General features: G+C 43.6%; 1 long non-coding RNA gene across 2 annotated transcripts in view; it reads left to right on the top strand.

The window, feature by feature from the left end:
• Positions 1–287: 287 nt before the first annotated feature.
• LOC103171692 overlaps positions 288–15,324 on the top strand; it is a 26,889-nt gene continuing 11,852 nt past the window's right edge. Inside the window, exons 1-5 of one of the 2 annotated variants that reach the window (XR_006084976.1) lie at positions 288–406; positions 5,690–5,738; positions 6,416–6,462; positions 8,823–8,931; positions 9,990–10,076. This is a non-coding gene — a long non-coding RNA (uncharacterized LOC103171692). Of the gene's footprint in view, positions 407–5,689; positions 5,739–6,415; positions 6,503–8,822; positions 8,932–9,989; positions 10,077–15,324 lie in introns of both variants that reach the window. The other variant, XR_006084975.1, reaches the window with a different exon arrangement.

Below are 15,324 nucleotides of genomic sequence, written 5' to 3'. Positions count from 1 at the left end.
TGAAACGTGGCAGCCAATTGTGAACAGCAGCGTTCCACAAACAATCGTGGATTGAAGTGACCAATGTTATTATTTTTTTTGAAGAAATTATTACCCCCAGAAAAGCAAATCGAACCCAGGGCTCCCACCGGCGAGGCGAGTGCTCTAATCACCGAGATACAAAACTTCTGTAGCTCAAGATAAGGCATGTAAATTTCAGCGCTCAAAATATTTTTTTTTACATGGGACAAAGCTGGAGGCTGAAGCTGACAAGGCTCCACCCATAAGTTGTAGACTTTGAACTACGCTTAAGAACACAATGCTGTTTTGAAAGGTATCCAGGAACATTCTTCTCCCCTGCTCCACATTTGATGGTGAATTCAGCAGCATAGAAGTGAAAGACAGTAGCTACCAGCATAAAGTAAAGGTACGTAAGATACGAGTTGAACTGGTCATGTCCTTGCTCGTTCAATTATTATTTAAGTAGTCAACTGCAGAATTTTGAATGTGTACAGCATAGAAGAAGGATATTTAACCACTGTGTCTGCGGTTCATGTAATTTCTGCCGCTGGAGGTTAACACTCTAGAATTGTGGAGTCCTGTAGCTTAATGGTTAGAGCACTCGCTTTGCAAGTGAGAGACCTGAGTTCAATTCCAGGCAGGGCGAAACCTTGGGCAAGTTTCCTTACTCCACATGCCTAATAATAATCCCTCCAAAACCAAAAACAATAATAAATTGGTCATTTTCAATCTACAACTGTTTGTGGGACATTGCTGTGCGCAATTGGCTGCCGCGTTCGCCCACAAATATACAGTAAATTCACTTTACAGTGTGTTCTGTGAAGCGCTTTGGGACGTCCTCCCGACGTGAAAAGCGATATATCAAATGCAACGATTATTATTATTATTATTAATTGATTTATTCTAAATCTTGTTAAATTTGGCGCAAATGGTAACCAAGCGGACACGTGGTTCTTATTGAAAAACAGACATTTCATATAACTTGCCTGCAAATGAATATAATCTGCAGTTGGAGTTGGAAATCCTGCTGAACTATCAAATTTTTCTTCAAAAGTAGATTGTGATGGGGAATAGTACTATTGATCAGCTTTGCATCCTTTCGGTTACAGAAATCGCTTAGAATCATTTATATAGTGCCTTTCACCCAGGTAGTATCTTGGAGCACTTAACAGTGGCGGAACCTGAAACCCGGTGGGGGGAAAGGGTATGGTGACTGTAGGCACGGTTGAGGAGGAGGTCTTCAGGCGAGATCTGAAATGGGGAAGGAAGGGGCAAGGTGGAGCGATTGAGGAAGATTGTCCAAAGTTTCAGGGCATAGTGGGTGAAAGCATGGCCACTTATGGAGCGGAGAGGTGAGGGATAAATGGGGGGCTGGAGGCAACGGAGTGGAGGCAGCAGGTATTGGTATTGGAGACCAGGCCGGAGGAATTTTCACAACCTACACTGTAAATATGTCACAAACGTGAAAGATCACATAACTCAACAGTGATTTTGTCCCTACTCTGTGAAAGCCGTTTTTACCAGAAGAAAGGATAAGAAAAAAATAAAATGGAAGGTAGAGAATTATAAATAAGAGACACTGGATATATCTCTGTGGCTTATAAGAGAAATCCAATCGAGGGGTTCAGGTGACATCAGATGAGTGATTTACTTCCTCATCTGAACCCCTCAATTGGATTATTGTCTTAAATTCACTGAAGCATCTGGCATTATTATGTAGTAGATAATTAATTTTTCATATAAATAGGGACAGGAAGATAGGAATAAACAGGTCGGAGAGGTAGAGAAGTGCCAGAGCATAAACAAGAACAACTTGCACCTATATAAGCGCCTTTCACGGAGGGTAGTGTCTCAGAGTGCTTAACAGTGGCGGAGCCTGACTCCGAGTTGGAGGTGGGGGGGGCGGTGGGTGGATGGGGGGGGTGGCCACGGGGGGTGGGTGCAGGGTGGTAACTGTAAGCACAGTCGAAAAGGAAGGTTTTCAACAACAACAAAATTACATTTATAGAGCGCCTTTCACGTCAGGAGGACGTCCCAAAGCGCTGAACAGTCAGCTGTCGGGGCCCGAGCATGGGGGAGGGGTGGTGTAAGGGTGAGGGAAGGCAGAGAGGTGGGAGGGAGACCAAAGGCACGGAAGAAGAGAAGGGTCTTCAAACCAGCGTTGAAGGAGGCAAGGGAGGAAGCGAGGCGAAGAGACCGTGGGATGGAGTTCCAGAGTGTGGGGGCAGAGAGGCTGAAAGCCCAGCCACCGATGGTAGGGCGGGTCGGGTGTGAGACATGGAGCAGGCTATCTTTCTGTCTTCACCCTCAACTCCAGGATCACTGCTGCCCTGACACCCTTCTTGTCGGCCTTCCCAACTCCTTCCTCCACAGGCTGCAGATAATCCAGAACTCTGCAGCCCGTGTCCTCTCCCGCACCAAACTCCGTGATCCCATCTCCCCATTCTCGCCCGACTCCCTATCCTTCAGAGGACCCAGTTCAAGATCCTGGTTCTCACCTATAAAGCCCTCCATGGCCTCGCCCCACCCTACCTCTGCGACTTCCTAACCCCCTACCAACCCGCCCGTTCCCTCCGCTCAGCCGGCTCTGGCCTGCTCCACGTTCCCCAGCCCACCCGGCCCACCAGAGTGGCCTTCAGCAATTCTGCCCCCAACCTCTGTGGCTTATAAGAGAAATCCAATCGAGGGGTTCAGGTGACATCAGATGAGTGATTTACATTCCTCATCTGAACCCCTCAATTAGATTATTGTCTTAAATTCACTGAAGCATCTGGCATTATTATGTAGTAGATAATTAATTTTTCATATAAATAGAGACAGGAAGATAGGAATAAACAGGTCGGAGAGGTAGAGAAGTGCCAGAGCCTAAACAAGAACAACTTGCACCTATATAAGCGCCTTTCACGGAGGGTAGTGTCTCAGAGTGCTTAACAGTGGTGGAGCCTGACTCCGAGTTGGAGGTGGGGGGGCGGTGGGTGGATGGGGGGGGGTGGCCACGGGGGGTGGGTGCAGGGTGGTAACTGTAAGCACAGTCGAAAAGGAAGGTTTTCAACAACAACAAAATTACATTTATAGAGCGCCTTTCACGTCAGGAGGACGTCCCAAAGTGCTGAACAGTCAGCTGTCGGGGCCCGAGCATGGGGGAGGGGTGGTGTAAGGGTGAGGGAAGGCAGAGAGGTGCTCTCTCTTGCTTAGGCAAGTGCTCTAACCACTGAGCTACAGGACTCCTTCATGTGGGGAAGCATCCCGGAGAGCTTCACAGAGTCTCACAGTGAGTCAGAGGGAGAGGGAGGGGGGAGGTGACTGCAAGCACAATCAAAAAGGAAGGTCTTTAGGTGGAATTTGAAAGTGGAGAGGAGGATTAAGGTGGAGTGATTGAGGGAGAGAGTTCCAGAGTTTCGGGGCATAGTGGCGGAAGGCGTGGCCACCAATGGCAGCACGAAGCGCACAAGGGCAGATGTGGTTGAGTTGCTGGTAAACAGGTCGGACAGGTTGGGAGGTGCAGTACTGAATCTGTAGATGACATGCTACTCTGGTGCATGCATTGAAAAACATAGGAAGTTGTTCCAATAGCATTTTTGTTACATTGTATTTTGACATGCTAACCAAAGCTGAATCAGCATTCATCAATGAATCTGTTACGGAAAGCTTGCAAGGAAGACAAATCTGTGCTTTTTGAACACTGCAATCTTGTTCCAAAATAAGTTCAGTTTTTTCAAGTTGAGGAGGAGGCTTAGAATTGAGCAGCAGTGATGGAATGTTGCAGAGGCAGACGAACCGTATATTGTGGTATTATGATAATCTTGAGCAGAGCCCAGCAATGTGAGTTGGAGCAGACCGAGCATTCTGTTAAGGAATTAGGTGAGCTGGACTTCGGTGGACTTTTATAATTATAAAATATATGCTATTTAACTTAAAATATTTAAAACATATCTGGGAATATGGCAGGGCAGAACGCATGTTTTTCTGACTGGAGGGAAGTGTGTGGTGGTGTTCCCCAGGGATCGGTATTGGGACATTGCTCTTTGTGATCTATATAAATGACCTGGACTGGGTATAGGGAGTACAATCTTCAAGTTTTCAGATGATACTAAGCTAAGAAAAGTAATAAACAGTGAAGGTAATAGTAGCAACAACAAAACTACATTTATAGAGCGCCTTTCACGTCGGGAGGACATCCCAAAGCACTGAACAGTCAGGTGTCGGGGCCCGAGCATGGGGGAGAGGTGGTGTAGGGGTGAGGGAAGGCAGAGAGGTGGGAGGGAGACCAAAGGCACGGTCGAAGAGAAGGGTCTTGAGACCGGCCTTGAAGGAGGCAAGGGAGGAAGCGAGGCCAAGGGACTGTGGGATGGAGTTCCGAGTGTGGGGCAGAGAGGCTGAAAGCTTGGCCACCGTTGGTAGGGCGGGTTGGGTGGGAGACATGGAGCAGGCCAGAGCCTGATGAATGGAGGGAGCGGGCAGGTTGGTAGGGAGTCAGCAGGTCAGAGAGGTAGGAGGGGGCAAGGCCATGGATGGCCTTAAAGGTGAGGACTACAAGAGGACATAGACAGACTGGTAAAATGGGCAGACATGTGGCAGATGAAGTTTAATATGGATAAATGCAAAGTGATGCATTTTGGGAGGAAGAATGAGGAGAGGCAATATAAACTATGTGGTATAATCTTAAAGGGGGTGAAGGAATAGAGAGACCTGGGGTTTCATATAAGTAAATCTTTGAAGTGGCAGGACAGGTAGATCAAGTTGTTAAAAAAGCATACGGGATTCTAGGCTTTATAAATAGGGGCATAGAATACAAAAGTCAGGAAGTTATGATGAACCTTTATAAAACACTGATTAGGCTTCAGTTAGATTACTGTGTTCAGTTCTGGGCACCACACTTTAGGAAGGATGTCAAGGCATTGGATTAGAGAAGGTGCAAAGGAGAACTTTTTTCACACACCGAGTTGTTTGGAACTGGAATGCACTGCTTGGAAGCCGATTTGATAACAACTTTTAAAAGCGAAGTAGATAATTATTTGGGGAGGACAAGTTTGCAGGGCTATGAGGAGAGCGCGGGGGAGTGGGATCGATTTGTAGCTCTTTCAAAGAGCCGGCACAGACACGATGGGCCGAATGGCTTCCTTCTGTGCTGTATAATTCTATGATTCTATAATTCCATGATCTCAATGTACCTCTGTATTTAAACACCAATGCTGCTTTAATCAATCTTCGTTACAAAATTAGTATCAGTGTTGCAACTACAGATAATTATTTCAGTGTCTTACTGTAACTCACAATGTGGCTTCAGAGCAGCCTGTCTTACAGGATTGATTTAGATCTACAAGGACAAGGAATTTTATGTGCAACAAGTCAAAAAAATATATTTTCCAAGATAGGCAGATGCCTTCCTTTTAGAGTTTGACAATATATCTATTGTCATTTTTTTTGCGAGTTACAGTTCATCTAAATCTGTTGTGCAGTTTAGTTGTACGACACTCTATGTTTGGCTGAACTCTATTGTGGACTATTTGATCTGTTTTATGGGTATAAATAAGTGAGTGTTGGAGAAACAAGAAATATGATTCATAAATACACAGTTAGCACTTAGCTGTATAATCCTGTGAAGCGCTTTGAAACATTTCAACATGATTATGCGCTATATGAAATTCAAGGATTATTATTTCTTTATAAAGTGTGATTTGTATTTCAGAAGATACCTTATCCCCATCAGTAACTTCACCTGTGATATCAATATAAAGGTAAAGTTTGTGGTGCTTCTTAACCCGTTCCTTGTATTAATTAGAAAGAATGAATATGGTGTGAAATGCAGCACACTTTACCCCATAGTATAATAACACAGCTAATGGAGATTATAGGGGAGATGACAGACTGAGCAGAGAATCTGAAAGAGATCAAACGGTATTACAACAACAGCAACAAAAACTTGCATTTATATAACGGCCTTCATGCAGGGTACTATTAGTGCTATTAGTTGACTCATTTCCGAGTATGTTAAACAGTGTGACTTAACAGGGCAAACAGATTATTGATCTGTATTGCTAAATCAATTTTGATCCCAAGACCTCATACTCTGGTGGTTTGTTATTCTGGTCAGGCCTCACCTAGATTGCATCATATACTTCTGGTCACTGTGACATAAGGGGTCTGCCCAGCGCATAGGGACAGTGGAGAAGAGAGAATCATGATAATGGAGCCCTGCTCAAGAAATAATTAAACCTTGATTTTGGTTCAAGTTTCATTGTATCAAATGGTTTTGTTCCAGGAATAGAATTTCTGAAACTGCTGTGATATCTGGTGTCAATTCAGTGACAGATGATAAGCTGGAGCACAGAACCACAGAGGAGAAAATGCATTCAGTGAACTACATTGAAATGCAAAAACCAAGTTGATTTTTTGTCATGTGTTCTGCTTCAAGGTGGACTGTTTCCAGCAGTTACAGGAAAATCTACAGCAGCAGATAAGGTAGGTGTGGCAAAGGGGAAAAGCTACAGCAGCAGATAAGGTAGGTGTGGCAAAGGGGAAAGAAAACCGAAATACAATCTCAATGTAGAAACATTACTTACACAATTAGTTTCTCTGTTTTCGTCTGTTTCAATAACGAAGGTTGCTTCAGCAAAAGTTACATCTTTGTGACGATAGCTATGCTTTTATGATCCATTGACATAGAAACTTATACTTTATATATATACAAAATATACTTTTATGGCTATTTACTTCCTACATTTGTCCCTTGAAATATTGATTGCTTAGCATTGATATTATTTGCTTCTTAGTGTTATTGATTGTTTACCCCATCTCCCCCACTCTCGCCCAACTCCATTGACTCCCTATCCTTCAGAGGATCCAGTTCAAGTTCCTGGTTCTCACCTACAAAGCCCTCCATGGTCTCGCCCCACCCTACCTCTGCGACCTCCTAACCTCCTACCAACCCACCCGCTCCCTCCGCTCAGCCGGCTCCGGCCTCCTACACATCCCCCAACCCACCTGCCCCACCATTGGTGGGAGAGACTTCAGCCACTCTGCCCCCAACCTCTGGAATTCTATCCACCAATCACTCCACCTTGTCCCCTCCTTAGCCTCCTTCAAGTCCCGCCTCAAGATCCTACTCTTCGACCATGCCATCAGCCACCCCTCTTCCTCTTCTCTCCCTTCTCCCCCCCTGACCCCAGCTTGGGTCTGAAATGCTGTACACTGGTCTGCCATTCCCCCAGGTCGTGCTGATGAGCCAGACTGGCTTGTTGGTGCTTGTTGCCATTTGCCATTTAAATGCCCACTCAGCAAGTTTATTAATGTCTTGCTGTAATTTGTTGCAGTCCTCCTGTGTTAACTTCTCCCCCTAATTTAGTGTCGTCCGCAAATTTTTAAATTGTACTGCTGATTCCCGAATCCAAATCATTAATGTATATTGTGAACAACAGTGGTCCCAATACCGATCCTGGTGGAACACCACTGCCCACCCCTGAATAGCTACCCTTTATCCCTACTCTCTCTTTTCTGTTTTGTAGCCAGCTTGCTATCCTTTCTGCTATTTTTCCACTGACTCCACATGCTCTGAACTTATTCATTAGTCTATTATGTGATACCTTATCGAACGCCTTTTGGAAATCTAAATATATTACATCTACAGCATTACCCTTGTATACTCTTTCTGTTATCCCTTCAAAGAATTCAATGAAGTTGGTCAAGCATGACATTCCGTTTTGAAATACCTTCTGACTATTCTTTATTTCATTTCCAGATGTTTTTCTATTACCTCATTCAGTAAGCATTCCATTATGTTTCCTACAACAAGCCCAGGGAACTATAGATCTGTCATCTTAAAGATGACAGGTCTATAGTTCCCTGGGCTTGTTCTATCTTCGTTTTTAAATATAGGTATAACATTAGCTATTCTCCAGTCCTCTGCCGCTACTCCCTTTTCTAATGAGTTATTATATATGTGTAATAGTGCTTCTGCTATCTCTTCCCTCGATTCTTTTAATATACGCAGATGCAACCATCTGGACCAAGGCTTTTATCCTCTCTGAGTTTTGTTAGTTTTTCAATTATATCTCCCCTTTGTATCTTAAATGGAGCCTTCAGGTGCTATCTGAAGACGGGCAAAGAGGTAGCAGAAGGGGTAAAAATTCCCTGGCCAACAATCCCCAAATAAAAAAGTGGAGTCCTGTAGCTCAGTGGTTAGAGCACTCGCTTTGCAAGCGAGAGACCTGAGTTCAATTCCAGGCAGAGGGCGAAACCTTGGGCAAGTTTCCTTACTCCACACAGAGCCTAATAATAATCCCTCCAAAACCAAAAACAATAATAAATTGGTCATTTTCAATCTACGACTGTTTGTGGGACATTGTTGTGCGCAATTGGCTGCCGCGTTCGCCCACAAATATACAGTCAATTCACTTTACAGTGTGTTCTGTGAAGCGCTTTGGGACGTCCTCCCGACGTGAAAAGCGCTATATCAAATGCAAGGATTATTATTATTATTATTATTATTATAAATGTATTTATATTATTTTCGATCTCTTCTACTGTCAAGTCCACCTGATCCGTCTCCCTGGGGAATACTGAGACAAAGTAATTATTTAATATTTCTGCCATTTCACTGTGGCGGCCTGTGAGCTTATCTGGTCCATCCCTTAGTGGCCCTATTCCGATTTTGATTTTTCTTTTGTTATGTATAGGTGTAGAATATTTTACTATTTCTTTTTATATTCCTTGATAATTTAACTTCATAATTCCTCTTTGCCTTCCTAATTGTTTTTTGACTATTTTCCTGACCTCTTTGTAATTTTTTTTGTCATGCTCTCCTTTGTTGTTTATGTATTTAGTGAACGCCTCTTTCCTGAGTCTCAAGTTGCCCTTACATCTTTATTCATCGCAGAAAGGGTGGATAAAATTCTTCAGGGGGAAGGCGAACATCCAGAAGTGGTAGTCCAGGTGGGGATCCATGATATTGGTAAAAAAAGTGCTGAGACTCTACAGGGTCAGTATCAAAAGCTGGGGAATACATACTAAAGAATCGAACATCTAAGGTGGTGATCTCTGGATTACTCCCTGTGCCTCGGGCAAATAAGTACCAGAGTGGCAGGATCAAGCATGTGAATGCTTGGCCTAAACAGGGCTGGGGCGAATGTGCTTGCAGACAGGCTATCTAATGCTGTTGGGGAAGGTTTAAACTAGTTTTGAGGGGGGAAGGGAATGCAAAAAACGGAGAGCTAGAAAATGGAGGAAAAAAAGCGGGGGAAGTGCAGAACAGGTCAAGTTGGTCTTGGAGTGCATGTGCCTAAATGCACGGAGTTTAGCAAACAAGATTGGTGAGCTGCAAGCTCAAGTGGTCGTACGGCGATATGATGTAGTAGCAGTAACAGAGATTTGGCTCAAGCAAGGACAGGAATGGGAGTTGGATATTCCTGGCTATAATGTATTCAGGAGGGATAGGGAAGGAAAAGAAGGAGGGGTTGTGGCAATGTTAATCAAGAATACAGTTATAACCGTGGAAAGGGTTGACGTGCTGGAGGGCCCCCAAATGGAATCTATCTGGTTAGAGTTAAGGAACAAAAAAGGAGCTGTAACACTGGTAGGGGTATACTATAGACCACCAAATAGTGGGAAGGAAATAAATGAGCAGATCTGCAAGCAGATCTCAGACAAATGCAAGGCCAATAGGGTCGTGATAATGGGGGACTTCAATTTTCCCAACATAAACTGGCAAAGCAACAGCGCAAAGGGCAAGCAGGGGAAATATTCCTAAAACGCATACAGGATAACTTTCTTGATCAGTACGTTTCCAGCCCAACAAGGAAGGAAGCAGTGCTAGATCTAGTTTTGGGGAATGAAGTAGGGCAAGTGGAGCAGGTTTCAGTGGGAGAGCATCTGGACAATTCAGTGACAGATGATAAGCTGGAGCACAGAACCACAGAGGAGAAAATGCATTCAGTGAACTACATTGAAATGCAAAAACCAAGTTGATTTTTTGTCATGTGTTCTGCTTCAAGGTGGACTGTTTCCAGCAGTTACAGGAAAATCTACAGCAGCAGATAAGGTAGGTGTGGCAAAGGGGAAAAGCTACAGCAGCAGATAAGGTAGGTGTGGCAAAGGGGAAAGAAAACCGAAATACAATCTCAATGTAGAAACATTACTTACACAATTAGTTTCTCTGTTTTCGTCTGTTTCAATAACGAAGGTTGCTTCAGCAAAAGTTACATCTTTGTGACGATAGCTATGCTTTTATGATCCATTGACATAGAAACTTATACTTTATATATATATACAAAATATACTTTTATGGCTATTTACTTCCTACATTTGTCCCTTGAAATATTGATTGCTTAGCATTGATATTATTTGCTTCTTAGTGTTATTGATTGTTTACCCCATCTCCCCCACTCTCGCCCAACTCCATTGACTCCCTATCCTTCAGAGGATCCAGTTCAAGTTCCTGGTTCTCACCTACAAAGCCCTCCATGGCCTCACCCCACCCTACCTCTGCGACCTCCTAACCCCTTACCAACCCACCCGCTCCCTCCGCTCACCGGCTCCGGCCTCCTACACATCCCCCAACCCACCTGCCCCACCATTGGTGGGAGAGACTTCAGCCACTCTGCCCCCAACCTCTGGAATTCTATCCACCAATCACTCCACCTTGTCCCCTCCTTAACCTCCTTCAAGTCCCGCCTCAAGATCCTACTCTTCGACCATGCCATCGGCCACCCCTCTTCCTCTTCTCTCCCTTCTCCCCCCCCTGACCCCAGCTTGGGTCTGAAATGCTGTACACTGGTCTGCCATTCCCCCAGGTCGTGCTGATGAGCCAGACTGGCTTGTTGGTGCTTGTTGGATTATTGGAACTAGTGTTACAATATTTCCTAGGAAACCTAACAATACCCATCAACACCCCCATGATAAATGATCTCATGTATAACCAGCTCAGCAGGGTGTAGAGCCAATATACCAGGGGTCTGGTTCCAATGGTTAAATAAATTTGTTACATAAGCATTTTATTCATGCAAAGACCAGAACAGTCATCAACTGAGTAACCAATGATGTGGAGTCCTGTAGCTCAGTGGTTTGAGCACTAGCCTCGCAAGCGAGAGAGCTTAGTTCAATTCCAGGCAGGGCGAAATGTTGGGTAAGTTTCCTTACTTCATACCCCTCTGTTTACCTAGCAGTAAGTAGGAACATGGTTGTTAGTCGATTGGTGGATCGATTCTCTGGGGGTAATAATCCCTCCCCCACCAAAATAATAAAACAATAATAATTTGGGGATTGATTGCTGCGTTTCGCCCATAAAATACACAGTCAATTCATTTTACAGTATATTCTGTGAAGCGTTTGAGACACCTCGAAGACGTGATAAGGCGTTATATGAAATCTGAGAATTATTCATAGTAGTAGTAACAGCGAAATGAAACGGAATCCACAATGCCTTTTTTAATCCCAGGTATCAGGCACACACACACACAGACAAAGACACATGCAAATTGCCTTTAATTACTTTATTTGGCTTGCAACGAGATATTAGCATTTTGTATTTGTTTTTTAAACTGGATTTACTTTGGTTGGTAGGGGGTTAGGTGGTCTTAGAGGTAGGGATGAGCAAGGCCATGGAGAGCTCTGAAGGTGAGGACCAGGATCTTGAACTGTATTCTCTGTGAGATGGGAAGCCAATGGAGTTGGGCGAGGATGGGGGTGATAGGGTCACAGAGCCTGGTTTGGGAGAAGACATGGGCTTCAGATTTCTAGATGATCTGCAGCCTATGGAGGGAGGAGTTGGGGAGACCGAGAATCATCGAGTTTGCATAGTCAAACCTGGATATTACGAATGCGTATTTGAAGGTTTCAGTGACCTGCAGTATGAGACTTGATGACAGACATTTTGTTAGGACAGCAGAGTGGCCTTGGAATCAAGGGTGGAGGCAGAGAGATATATTTGGATGTCTTTGGAGATGCTCCTTCGGATGAGACAATAAGCCAAAGTCTCATCTGCCTGGTCAGATGGACGTGAAAGATTCCATGATACTATTTGAAAAGAAAATAGTTTCTTCCAGTGTCTTGGACGACAATTCTCCAAATAAAATTAGTTGCTCACTTCATGAGTTACATTTCTGAGTGTAACTTTACTGCCATATTTGCCTACAAAATGTCATCACTTTACACTAAAATTATGTGAGGTGCTTTGAAACTTCTTATGATATGAAAGCTGCTATATTAAATGCAAGGAATGTTTTAATAATTTAAACAATATCAAAAGGCAAAATGCAATAAATGTAGTGAGGCAGGCACAATTATTTGCATTTTGGCTTCTAAACAGCTTATATTAAATGAAAGCAGGGAGGACAAGGAAGCACAGTTTTTTCTATCAAAATGAAACACGGAAGTAAGGTACAATTCTAGTATAAATCAGATCGGAAAGTCTTTTTCAAATTTGAACTGGGTTCCGAATTTGAATTTGGGTTCCGAAGTCCAAGTCAGATGTGAGGATCAGTGGAATGGCATTGGAGGCAGTAAAATGTGTTTTGATACAGATAGGAGTTGATGATACAGCTTCAAAGGTCCAAAGTCTCATTGCTCCTTCCGTGCTCAATCAAAGAAGTGATCTGGGCCATCACAACCAAAATAAAGAGAGAAGCTAATCTTGCTCCACGATGCTCTTTTCCGGGTCTTCATCAGTGAGGGGTCAGCAGGTTGCAGAGATAGGGAGGAGCAAGTCCGTGGAGTGCCTTGAAGGACAGGATGAAGATTTTGCACTCTATCCTCTGGGGTATGGGTGGAGGTGATGGGGTCATAGGTCGTAGAGGGTGAGGAGAGGACACAAGCTACAGAGTTCTGGATGATCTGCAGCTTGTGGAGGTAATATTTGGTAAGACTGACAAGCAGGGAGTTGGCGTAGTCTAGCCTCGATGTGTTGAATGCGTGGATGAGGGTTTCAGCAGCCTGAGGGGTGAGACAGTGGTGGAGTCGGGTGATATTACGGAGGTGGGGCAAGGTAGAGTGGGTCGGATGTGGGGTAGGAAGGACAGTTGAGGATTAAACAAGACCCACGGTTCTGGACTGACTCAGTGAGATGGAATGTGCATCCATGGATAATGATACTGTCTGTGCCTGAGGTGTGGAGGCACTGATGGGCACCAATCAGGAGAGCCTCGGTCTTGTTGTCGTTCATTGCAGAAGGTTACCTCACATCCAGGACATTTGTACTTCAGACGAAACAATAGACCTGGGATTACACCTTGACATATACTAGAAAGATCAGTCTCTAGAAATACCCTCAGAGACAACTGACACTCGTATTACCAACACTAAACAGGGACTGGCATCCGGTAAACCCTCAGACTCAACCAGTCATATACAGCAATATTCAATCGACAATGGTGACACTAAGTCACAGAGAGTGGCTCCAGTAAACTCAACAGACACAACCAGCTATTAGCCTACTACCTAACTCGTACTGCCTAACCTGACTTCTGGGTTTCCCCTGACCAACTACTACTATTGTTATTACTTCTCTGGTTAGCAAACCATATTACCCACTATTCCTCCTCTTTCATTTTTAATGGTCACTTTCTTACTGGAGGTACATTCCCTCACCACTGTACATACGCATAGATACAATAGAATCAATATCGATTCTACTGGGAAGTACACTAGAATACATTAGAATATACAGCACAGAAACAGGCCATTCGGCCCAACTGGTCTACGCCGGTCTTTATGCTCCACATGAGGCTCCTCCTGCCCTTCCTCAACTAAACTTTCAAGCAGGACCTTCTATTCCTTTCTCCCTCATGTACCTATCTAATTTTTCCCTTAAATACATCTATGCCATTTGCCTCAACAACTCCTTGTGTAGCATGTTCCACATTCCCACTGCTCTGTGTGAAGAAATTTCTTCTGACTTCTCTATTTCATCTATTGTGACTATTTTATATTGATGGCCCTGGGTTTGGTCTCCCCACAAGTGGAAACATCTTCCCTATGTCTACCCTATCAAAACCTTTTATCACTTTACAGATATCTATCAGGTCACCCCTTACCCTCCTCTTTTCAAGAGAAAAGAGTCCAAGCATATTCAGCCTTTCCTGATGGTTATAACCTCTGAGTTCTGGGATCATCCTTGTGAATCTCCTTGCACCCTCTCCAGTGCCTCTACATCCCTTCTATAATGTGGGGACCAGAACTGCCACGGTATTCTAAGTGTGGTGTAACCAAGGTTCTGTAGCAGTTTACCATTACTGTCCTGCTTTCATTTCTATCCCTCTAGAAATGAACCCCAATGCCTGGTTTGTCTTTTTTATGGCCTTATTAACCTGTGTTGCTACTTTTAGTGAATTGTATATGTGTACCCCTAGGTACCTTTGCTCCTCTACCTCATTTAGATTTTTATTTTCCAGGATTTGCAACTTCCTTATTCCTTCTACTAAAATGTACCACCTCATACTTTTCTACATTGAAATGCATTTGCCATTTAAATGCCCACTCAGCAAGTTTATTAATGTCTTGCTGTAATTTGTTGCAGTCCTCCTGTGTTAACTTCTCCCCCTAATTTAGTGTCGTCCGCAAATTTTTAAATTGTACTGCTGATTCCCGAATCCAAATCATTAATGTATATTGTGAACAACAGTGGTCCCAATACCGATCCTGGTGGAACACCACTGCCCACCCCTGAATAGCTACCCTTTATCCCTACTCTCTCTTTTCTGTTTTGTAGCCAGCTTGCTATCCTTTCTGCTATTTTTCCACTGACTCCACATGCTCTGAACTTATTCATCAGTCCAATTATGTGATACCTTATCGAACGCCTTTTGGAAATCTAAATATATACATCTACAGCATTACCCTTGTATACTCTTTCTGTTATCCCTTCAAAGAATTCAATGAAGTGGTCAAGCATGACATTCCGTTTGAAATACCTTCTGACTATTCTTTATTTCATTTCCAGATGTTTTTCTATTACCTCATTCAGTAAGCATTCCATTATGTTCCTACAACAAGCCCAGGGAACTATAGATCTGTCATCTTAAAGATGACAGGTCTATAGTTCCCTGGGCTTGTTCTATCTTCGTTTTTAAATATAGGTATAACATTAGCTTCTCCAGTCCTCTGCGCTACTCCCTTTTCTAATGAGTTATTATATATGTGTAATAGTGCTCTGCTATCTCTTCCCTCGATTCTTTTAATATACGCAGATGCAACCATCTGGACCAAGGTTTTATCCTCTCTGAGTTTTGTTAGTTTTTCAATTATAACTCCCCTTTGTATCTTATCAGGTCTAACAAGTTGCGTTTAAACTCACGCAGCCTGACATTCCCATGGTATACTGGGGAGTTGAGCAAC

Source organism: Callorhinchus milii, unplaced genomic scaffold (genome assembly GCF_018977255.1).
Source record: "Callorhinchus milii isolate IMCB2004 unplaced genomic scaffold, IMCB_Cmil_1.0 Scaffold3, whole genome shotgun sequence".
Taxonomy (NCBI): Eukaryota; Metazoa; Chordata; class Chondrichthyes; order Chimaeriformes; family Callorhinchidae; genus Callorhinchus; species Callorhinchus milii.
The sequence above is the reverse complement of the archived record's forward strand: the minus strand, read 5'-3'. Positions and strand labels throughout refer to the sequence as shown.